Source organism: Watersipora subatra, chromosome 6 (genome assembly GCF_963576615.1).
Source record: "Watersipora subatra chromosome 6, tzWatSuba1.1, whole genome shotgun sequence".
In the NCBI taxonomy this organism is placed as follows: domain Eukaryota; kingdom Metazoa; phylum Bryozoa; class Gymnolaemata; order Cheilostomatida; family Watersiporidae; genus Watersipora; species Watersipora subatra.
Genome location: NC_088713.1, coordinates 63963806 through 63972917, shown reverse-complemented (window position 1 = coordinate 63972917; position 9112 = coordinate 63963806).

Below are 9112 nucleotides of genomic sequence, written 5' to 3'. Positions count from 1 at the left end.
AATCTGCTAGTGTGAACTCAGCATTTGTCTTGTGAATATGTTTACTTGCTACTTGATCTGCCAAAAATGAATTAACGGATTCTTGACCACATTGTGCCATTGACAGCACCTGTCAAGGCGGGTTACTGTAACAAGTCTTTTGTCACTATGATTATTCCATAGAACATCACTACGCGAATGCTTCGACCACGAATAGATTTACCAGCTATAGCTGAAGCTTTTAGTAGGGGGCTAGACAGTGAAGATGTAAAGGCAGCTTTCGGCAACAGAATAAAGGTTAATACCATGATGCAAGTGACAGAATAAATGTTCCACTCAAGAGATGCATCATGGATTCCCCCTAGTGAGTGGAAAAACCCCAGATGGCTTTTTTCCAAATCCTCTGGCCAAAATCAATAGCTTTAACATGAGCGGCAGACAGGCATGACATGTCAGGCTGGTGCCTGACAAAACCCTTTTATCTAAGGCATTATCAGGCCTCTATTTCCTGGTTGCAAGTCGGGGGCGGCTGCAAATGTTAGCACCTGTTAGCAAATGCGACCCTCAAAGTATGCATAAATTCAATAGATTGTAGACATCAAAATTTACATATATGTATTGTTTACGGTTTATGGTAGGCAAAACCTTTCTTTATTCAACGAACGATACAAAAATTATAATATAAAACTCATGACACTACATATTTTTAAAAAGGGCAAAACAAGAGTTATTACTTTTTTATTGCAATAGCTTTTGCTCTGTCAATGTGTCAATGGCAGAAATCTTTCACAATTGATTCTGAATCTATTTCAACATATTTATACATGTGTAATATTACATGTAAAAGATTATTTAGACAAGCCTGCCCCATAGTGCTCCTCATCAATGTTTTGATTCGGTTATGTTATAATAAGGAAAATGCAAGTTTGAGGGTCTTCTTCACACCCCCACTATAAGCAATAAAGTTCAGTTTCTAAGTCATAACTAAGTCTCACAAAATCACTCATTTGACTAGAACACTGCGGAGACAATATAGAAAGCTGCTAGTAGATTAGTTGTTCGAAATTCCAAGTGAATGAGCTTAGTCTGCAATTCTTAGTAATTAGCCATCACAAATTATTAAAAAGTTGGGGAGGCTCAGCTGGCTAGCCGCCCCAAGGAATACAGGCCTGGGTATTACGACAGTCCAAGTCGTTCAGATCCTGGAAACCAACTAAAGATCATTTGATACTTGTTTTCTCATGTTCAGTTTATGCACCCGCCGCTGTTCTTATTAATATGGTAGAGCTTTTTCTTACTGGACAAGAAACAGTTTGGCCAGTGAATCTGGAAAGTGTTTCCTGATTAGCAGCTGCTGCATTCTGTACAAAAGGAAAACAAAATGGCTGTAATTATACCAGCATACTATTGTACATCATTGAAGGCTACAATAACATATTTTAAGCCCAGCTCTTAATATAAATTCTGTAAATACAGTTTTTATAGCTTGAACTCACATTTCAGCATTTAGTATTTAGACTGGGTGGTATTTGAAGAGCCTATTAACTTTGCTAGGTGCGAGTCATAATCACAGTCTATCTTCTATATCTTACTTATATAGCTAGTTGGCCCTTTTACTGTGAATAAATTGATGAACAGGACCTGAATGATGACATCAACAGCAGGTGTTGAAACTGCAACAGGGGCTTGTAGTAAAGTAACTGAGATGAAAGTGCCTCATCCTAAATGCTAAGCCCTACAACTATGATGTAGGTGATTAACGCTTGTACATACATTGTACATCTATTTTGCGGCTTCATCTCTCACCTCATTGTCAGAGTACAGAGTACTAACTGTTTTATCGCTGTGTTAACACTCTAACATCGCTTACTTACCAGGAAGGAGAGCAAGACTTCTGTTGGGCAGCAGAAATCTTTCGAGCAGTGAACATAGAGAAAGTCTTGACAAAATCTGTTTTCTGGCTAAAAATATAGTATGTAATAGTAAATAAGCAAGAGAGTAAAACTCCAACTAACTGTGTGTAATCAAGTGGTTGAACTGAAGATTGCGGTTTAAATTCACAAAGCAGTTGGTGCCACGTTTTTTTGTAGGTTTTTATAAAAAAACAATTTTCTCTTTCCAACATTCTCTAACAAAGTTTTGTACGAAATGTGACTAATGCTGCCGTCAGTAGGCGGAGTTTCAATTAAATTTTCAATTCATATTAATTTATATGAAGTTCCCTTTGTACTAAACAAATGATTGTAGAGGTGGCTTCAGCGGTGAAAGTTCAGATACTGAATGTTGCGAATTGATGCGGTCATTTGTATAGAATTAGAACCTTCCCTTCAAATAATAACTTTGATAATTTCTACCCTTTTTTGATATTCTTATGTACATTTCTGTAAGAGTCTTTACGCTAATTAGACTCTAAAAGTCAGTTGTAGTAATAGATGGAATTTTTATAGTAACTTTATGACATATTTAGATAATTGAGTTTATAAAGTTCTATGTCTTAGTATTGAGACTGATTAATATTATAGAGCTCTGCTTTTACTGCTTATTATCTTGACTCAAGGGATATCATAAAAGGTGGTTTGTTTGAAATAAACCTTGCATTTTGTGGGAAAACAAACTTCCTAGATAAGGTATCATAGTATCATTGCATGTGATTCACAATAAATATCAAAAAATGAATACTTCATACAAAACTTTCCTCTCTTTGCTCTTTGCTCACTATCTCTTCTTTGGTTTCACTTCATTTCCTTTCTCCCTTTGAAGCTTTCTTTTCCCTCGTCAACTATCAGTTCATAATAAGTTCCCTTTTTGTTTCCTTCCTATATTCTTTCTTTCTCTTCTTTCTATCCTTTCCTCATCTCTAATTTTTCTATTTCATTCTTTCATCAGTTTCTCCTATCTTTCGACCAATATCCTCCTCACTCTACAAGCAACATTCCCTTGCACACTCAGGTTCTCTCACTGTACTTTACCTTGCCATTATGTCCCTACCTTCTCTTATACTGGCATCCAACACTTATGATTTATTCAGTTGGGTAACGCTCAAAAGGCTGACTCAGAGTGGCTAGCTATTCGCTTCTATTCCTTCAATGTAGTTTTATATCGCTCCTGTTTAAGTTTTATGTCACTCTAAATACATAGACTTGACTACTGCAATGTGTATATTTTTAGCTTTTAAATTTTATACCATTTTGTATTTATTCTTGTTTCTTGCCGTCAGTTTTGTGCATCTTTCGTTTTGACATTAGAGAGGTATTCTAGCTTTATTGAACACTACTTGTTACTTTCTCTTTTAGAATCAACCATGAAGGAGGAAGAACCAGCTAAGCTTGCTCAGCTAATAAAAAGTCAACTTGGATCTGTTTAAGTGATCTCGTTGGCATCATCTTCTTTCCTTGCAGTCATCTTAGTACGTTTTTGCTAACAATTTAAATTATTGTCTGGGCATATTGAAACTTGTACAAATCAAAGCAAAATGACTTATTGAAGTGCACTATTTGCAGTATAAGTATTCTAGTATTTGGCTCACCATTCCCGTACCCATCTTAATGGTTTTATTTGCTGTGGCAACTCTATAATTAGAGCAATTCTATTGTAGTCTGCTGTAAGATATGCAGTACTGCAATGAGCCAGTGCCCAATATGTCGACACTCCATAAACGGAACAATCAAAACCAACTTTTAAAAGGGATACACTAAGGATCTCATTGTATCTACCTCAATTGTAAGCACCAATTGTGTAATTTTTCTGTTAAAGAGGAAAGGATGGACAATAGCTAAGCTTGTTGTAAATTAACAGTTCTTAAAAAGTTTGACTACTTCTTAGGCAAGCTCTATTGTTCCTAGCAAATCTGACATAATCTGCTAGTTTATCCACACTTGTCATTAAAATGAAAAAGAGGAAAAATCTAAAAAAAACTCGGAGGTTTGACTAAAGAAGTATGACTGAAAAGGTTTGACTGTGGAGGTTTGACTGTAAAAGTTTGACTGTAAAGGTTTGACTGTTGAGGTTTGACTGTAAAGATTTGACTGTAGAGGTTTGACTGTAGAATTATAGTAAATTAAATAATTCTGATCCATTGCTGTTATTTTTAGTTGCAGATGATTCTGTCTCTCTTTCACTCATAACATCAGCCTCTGCCTGTGCTACAAATGTTTGCCCTGCCCCTCCCTGCCTGCCCTCTCAAAGACCCTGCACCCCACTAACAACAATACCAGCACAACCAGCTTCTGAACAGAATCACAAGCTAACTGCTCAAAAACTCAACTTTAAATTATATAATAAATGTGTAAAACACAGTAATCTATTTTTGAATGCATTATTTATTATTATGTACGTCATATTGGATCAAATCCCATTTATCTCTCAAACTTGCGTTTTTTTATTCAGTTGTCCGAGTTTACTCACCGGTTGTCGAGTGTACACATTTCACATTTATCGTGGCAATTTGATTCTAGCAGTTAGTCGGATCTACTTGTACTTTATAGATTTGTACATGTATGTTTTGTAGTGCACATGTACATGTATGTAGTGGCCACGTATGTGTATATAGGTTAGCTCATGCATAGCCCGCTTGTTGATTTGTTTGAAACTTTATCTTTGATATTCATATGTTAATGTTTTTCCCCTTTGTACAATACTATTGTACAGTATAATAATTGTTATTGTTGTAAATAATACAAACTAACCATTTTCTGTGACAGTCACAATAAATATTGTATATACAAACAAAACCAATGATGCTTTAATGTATATCTGTACAATAACTAAAAAGTGTACAATGATAACCTGTGCAATTATAATCTGTACATCCCAGGCTAACACATTAATATTTAATTATTCTGTATCACGGACCTTATATAGTAATTGACTACAAGTGCTATGACACATTCATGCCTATTATACATATGGTACTTGGTGACAGGTGCTATGACTCATTCAGGCCTATTATTCTTATGGAACTTAATGACGGGTGCTATGACCCATTTATGTCAACGATGGATAATAGCTCTATTGTTCCGACTCAAGTTGGCTATTCAGCTCAATAATTTGCTTATTGAGTCTATTATACATTTATAATAGTTCTAATTTTCAGACTCAAGTTGGCTGGTCATCTCAACAATATGCTTGTTGATGGCTTGTTGAAACTTCGATTAAACTTTTAAAGCAAAGAGAAATTGGAATGAGTACAGGAGATTGTTCAATAAAGCTAATAATGGCTTCAAAAGAATAATGACAATTTTATGATTAACTCTCTTGTTAGCTCTATTTTCCCTTGTATGAAAAAAAACCCAAACTTGGTGTGAGAAAGTTTAACTGCATATGTCGAAAGTAATTGTCAAGCTGCGGCCCCTGTGACATGTACTTAAACCATAACTGCCACATACAACTTTTATCGATGTTACTAGGTAAATCAGACACGCTGATTCCGATTCTGTACTCAAAATGAAGATTGGTCCACTAAATTTCAGAGTAATGAAAGCTTTTTTACAGCATTTTAATATCGGTCTCGAAAACAACAAGCTCGGCGCAACAAGCTCCGCCCATAAATATGTGACGTACGCTAGCTTTTTAGGAACAGAAATTGGGAATATTTATTCCGATTTGGAAGAATAGAAATGGGTGTCTTAAAAACCATTATTATTTAAATTCAGTCTTCAAAATAATCTCAGTCTTTTCTGAAAGGTAGATAAGTTATTTAACATTGCATATTTAAAAATAAGCTGACAAAGCTCGATAACAACGCCTGTGATAAAATCACGCTTTTTTGAACTTCAGTCTATTCAGCTTATCTTCAGCGTTCAGCATATTAAACATCCTGTAACAAGCTATGATCAGTTTATCTACCCTTCATAAAAGACTGAGATTATTTTACAGGCTGAGTTTAGATAATTATGGGTTTTAAGACACCCATTTCTATTGTTCTAAATCGGACTAAACATCTCTAACTTCCGTTGCTAAAAAGCTAGTATAGGTTACATATTTATAGGCGGAGCTTGTTCTGCCGATTGTGCTGTTTTCGAGACAGATATTAAAACTCTTTAACAAAGTCTTCATGACTTTGAAAGTTGGTGGATCAATCTTTGTTATGAGTACAAAATCAGAATCAGCGTGTCTGGTTTACTTAGAAAAACGGCGAAAGTTGTACGTGACAGTTGCGGTTTAATAATATTCAAGTAAACTATCATCCTAGGTATGCACTAGGAGCTCTGGGTAGAGGCATTGACATGATGCTCCCACCCACCTTGACATTACAAATGAGTTTCCACCTAGCTATGTTGGTGTGTTAGGGTTGTACAGAAAAGGAGCTAAAAATGAAGAGAGGGGATGCTACCAAGAACAAAGAGGAAATAAAAACAACTGTGAGAGTTGCTTGTAATTTTCCATGAGTAGGTAGTGGTGTCTGGTGTAAATGAGAGAGTCTGTAACTTTAATAAGTGTAATTATATCCTGAACCTTCAGTAATAACAATAAAAATAATCACAGTTGATTGATGTTTGCAGCAGATTTATAAAAATATAATAAATATAATATTATGTATCTCCAAAAGACAATAACACTATAAACCAATACATCTCCTCAAGATAGTGAAGTGTTACTTACATACAAACTAGTGAGTAGATGCATATCAAATAAATGCATATTCCCCAGTATCCCAGGTTGATGGAATATAGATAAATAAAAATTAACAAATGTTCAGAGAAATATTTCGCAATATATCCTTTCCACAATATTTTCATCATGATGAAATAATGCAGCAAATTATAGTAAATTAATATTTACTATAATAAGAACCATGTCTGCCTGTCACCACTCTAAAAACGTTGGGAAAGAATAATTGCCCCACACAATAATAGAACTCATGTATCTTTTGGCAAAGTTTTGCAGCCGAGCGCACTACCAACATCACCACCAAACCGCACTGCAGCATCAACAAATAATTGTGTACATAATTATTCCACAAAAGGATTATCTTTTCAGCTCACCTGACAGGCTTAGTACTAGGGTCTATTTTGTGCTCCACAGTTCTCATTTGGAGATTACAACCCTACGGAGATATCGATCCTCAAATACCACCTATTTGAGTTTTAGTGAGCCAAGGTTATACCTCTAAGGTTCAGCAACCAGCAACTGACAGCGTGAAGAGTCAGTGAGGTGAGGAGCTTGTTATAGCTGAAATGTTGTGACTTTAGTAAATTTCAGCTCTCCTCCAACACTACACCCTATTTTCTGACCCAAGTTTAATCATATCAAGAGTGGTTGAAACTGTCCAATGACAGTTCGGCATCATAGGCAGACGTCCCAGTGAAAGATTTTAGAAGCTGCTTTATACTTTTAATGTAATATATTTTACTCCAATATAATGTTTGCTGTTTCTTTTTACAGAGGTGCTTTTTAGAAACACCCACTCTGCCAGGTACTCTATCTTGTTTACTTAAGACAAATTATGATAGAAGTTATCACAAGATAACATAGATAGCCATATAAAGAGAGGACACCACATGACTTCAGCTAGTAACCGTACAAATAAAGGCTAAGCATACAGTGATAAACCTACTTAGAGAATGGATGGTCAAAATAAATTACTCACTGGATAGGAATGGATATTCCAAAACGAACATGTCACTACTCGACTAGAGCTATCCATCAAATTATAAAGGCGCAACTGTTTTGAACTTTAAACTATTTAAAATGTAAATCATCAGCTCCTGACAATACACCGACTATGTACTCTGACTGTTTTAATAAACTGACGTAAGTATAAACTGTCTATCATGACACCTACTAAATGATAAACTTACCTAAAAGCTAAAAGGTAAATAGAACAATAGAACTAAGCAGTAAGAGTAAAACATTGAAGTTGTGTTCTCTCAATTGGAATGCAAACTGAGATATCACTCACGAGTCATGCAATGAGAAGCTAGAGTTATCTAGGTCTGTGTGCTTTTAAATTAATCTCATAAAAAAGTCACACTCTTTTTAATAATTAGAGTTCTCAGATGGTTTGCTGGAAACACACATCTCAGTCAGCAGTAACTGTTACCGTATTAGTTAATGATCTCCTCCACTTTGTTAACAAACTGAACAGATAGTCTAGAGTATTAATTATAGAGACAACAACAGAATATTGTAGGAAACCAGAAAAGCTCATGCAGAAAGCAAGGCCTGCATACTAGCTTTCAAGGATTCAACTCAAGCATTGACATACAAGTATATACACTGATGTAATAGTGAAGTATATCCTCTTTATAACAGAGACATACAGGTATATTGATGTAATAGGAAGGTGTTTCTTCTTTATAACATAGAAATACAAGTATATTGATGTAGTAGTGATATGTACCCTCTTTATAACATAAACATACAAGTATATTGATGTAGTAGTAAGGTGTATCCTCTTTATAGCATAGATATACAAGTATATTGATGTAGTAGTAATGTGTATTTTCATTATAACTAATAGACATACAAGTACATTGATGAATATATTCTCTAACCAAGTTTTGTATGAAACGTGACTAATGCTGTTGTCAGTAGGCGGAGTTCCAACTAAAGTGGGTGGAGTTACCATTAGTTTAGATGAAGTTCATTTTGTACTAAACAAACTAATGTGAAGATGGCTCCAGAGGTGAAAGTTCAAATGCTAAATGTTGCAAATTGATTGGGTCATTCACACAGAATTGGAACCTTCCCTTCAGATGCTGACTTTGATAATTTCTACTCTTTTTTATATTCTTATATACACTTCTGTAAGAGTCTTTACGCTAATTAGACGCTAAAAGTCAGTTGTAGTAATAGATGGAATCTTTATAGTAAATTTATGACATATTTAGATAATTGAGTTTGTAAAGTTCCATATCTTTATTGGTATTAAGACAAATTGATTTTAAAGAGCTCTGCTTTTAATGCTTATTATCTTGACTCAAGGGATATCATAAAATGTTGTTTGGTTGAAATAAACCTTCCATTCTCTGGGAAAACAAATTTCCTAGAAAAGGTCTTATACGATTAACAAGCGCATGTGATTTGCAAAATATATCAGAAAATGAATACTTCATACAAAACAGTAAATACCTCTAAGAAACTCTCTTTGATACAAGTCTCTCTTTGCTCTACTCACCTATCTCTTCTCTTG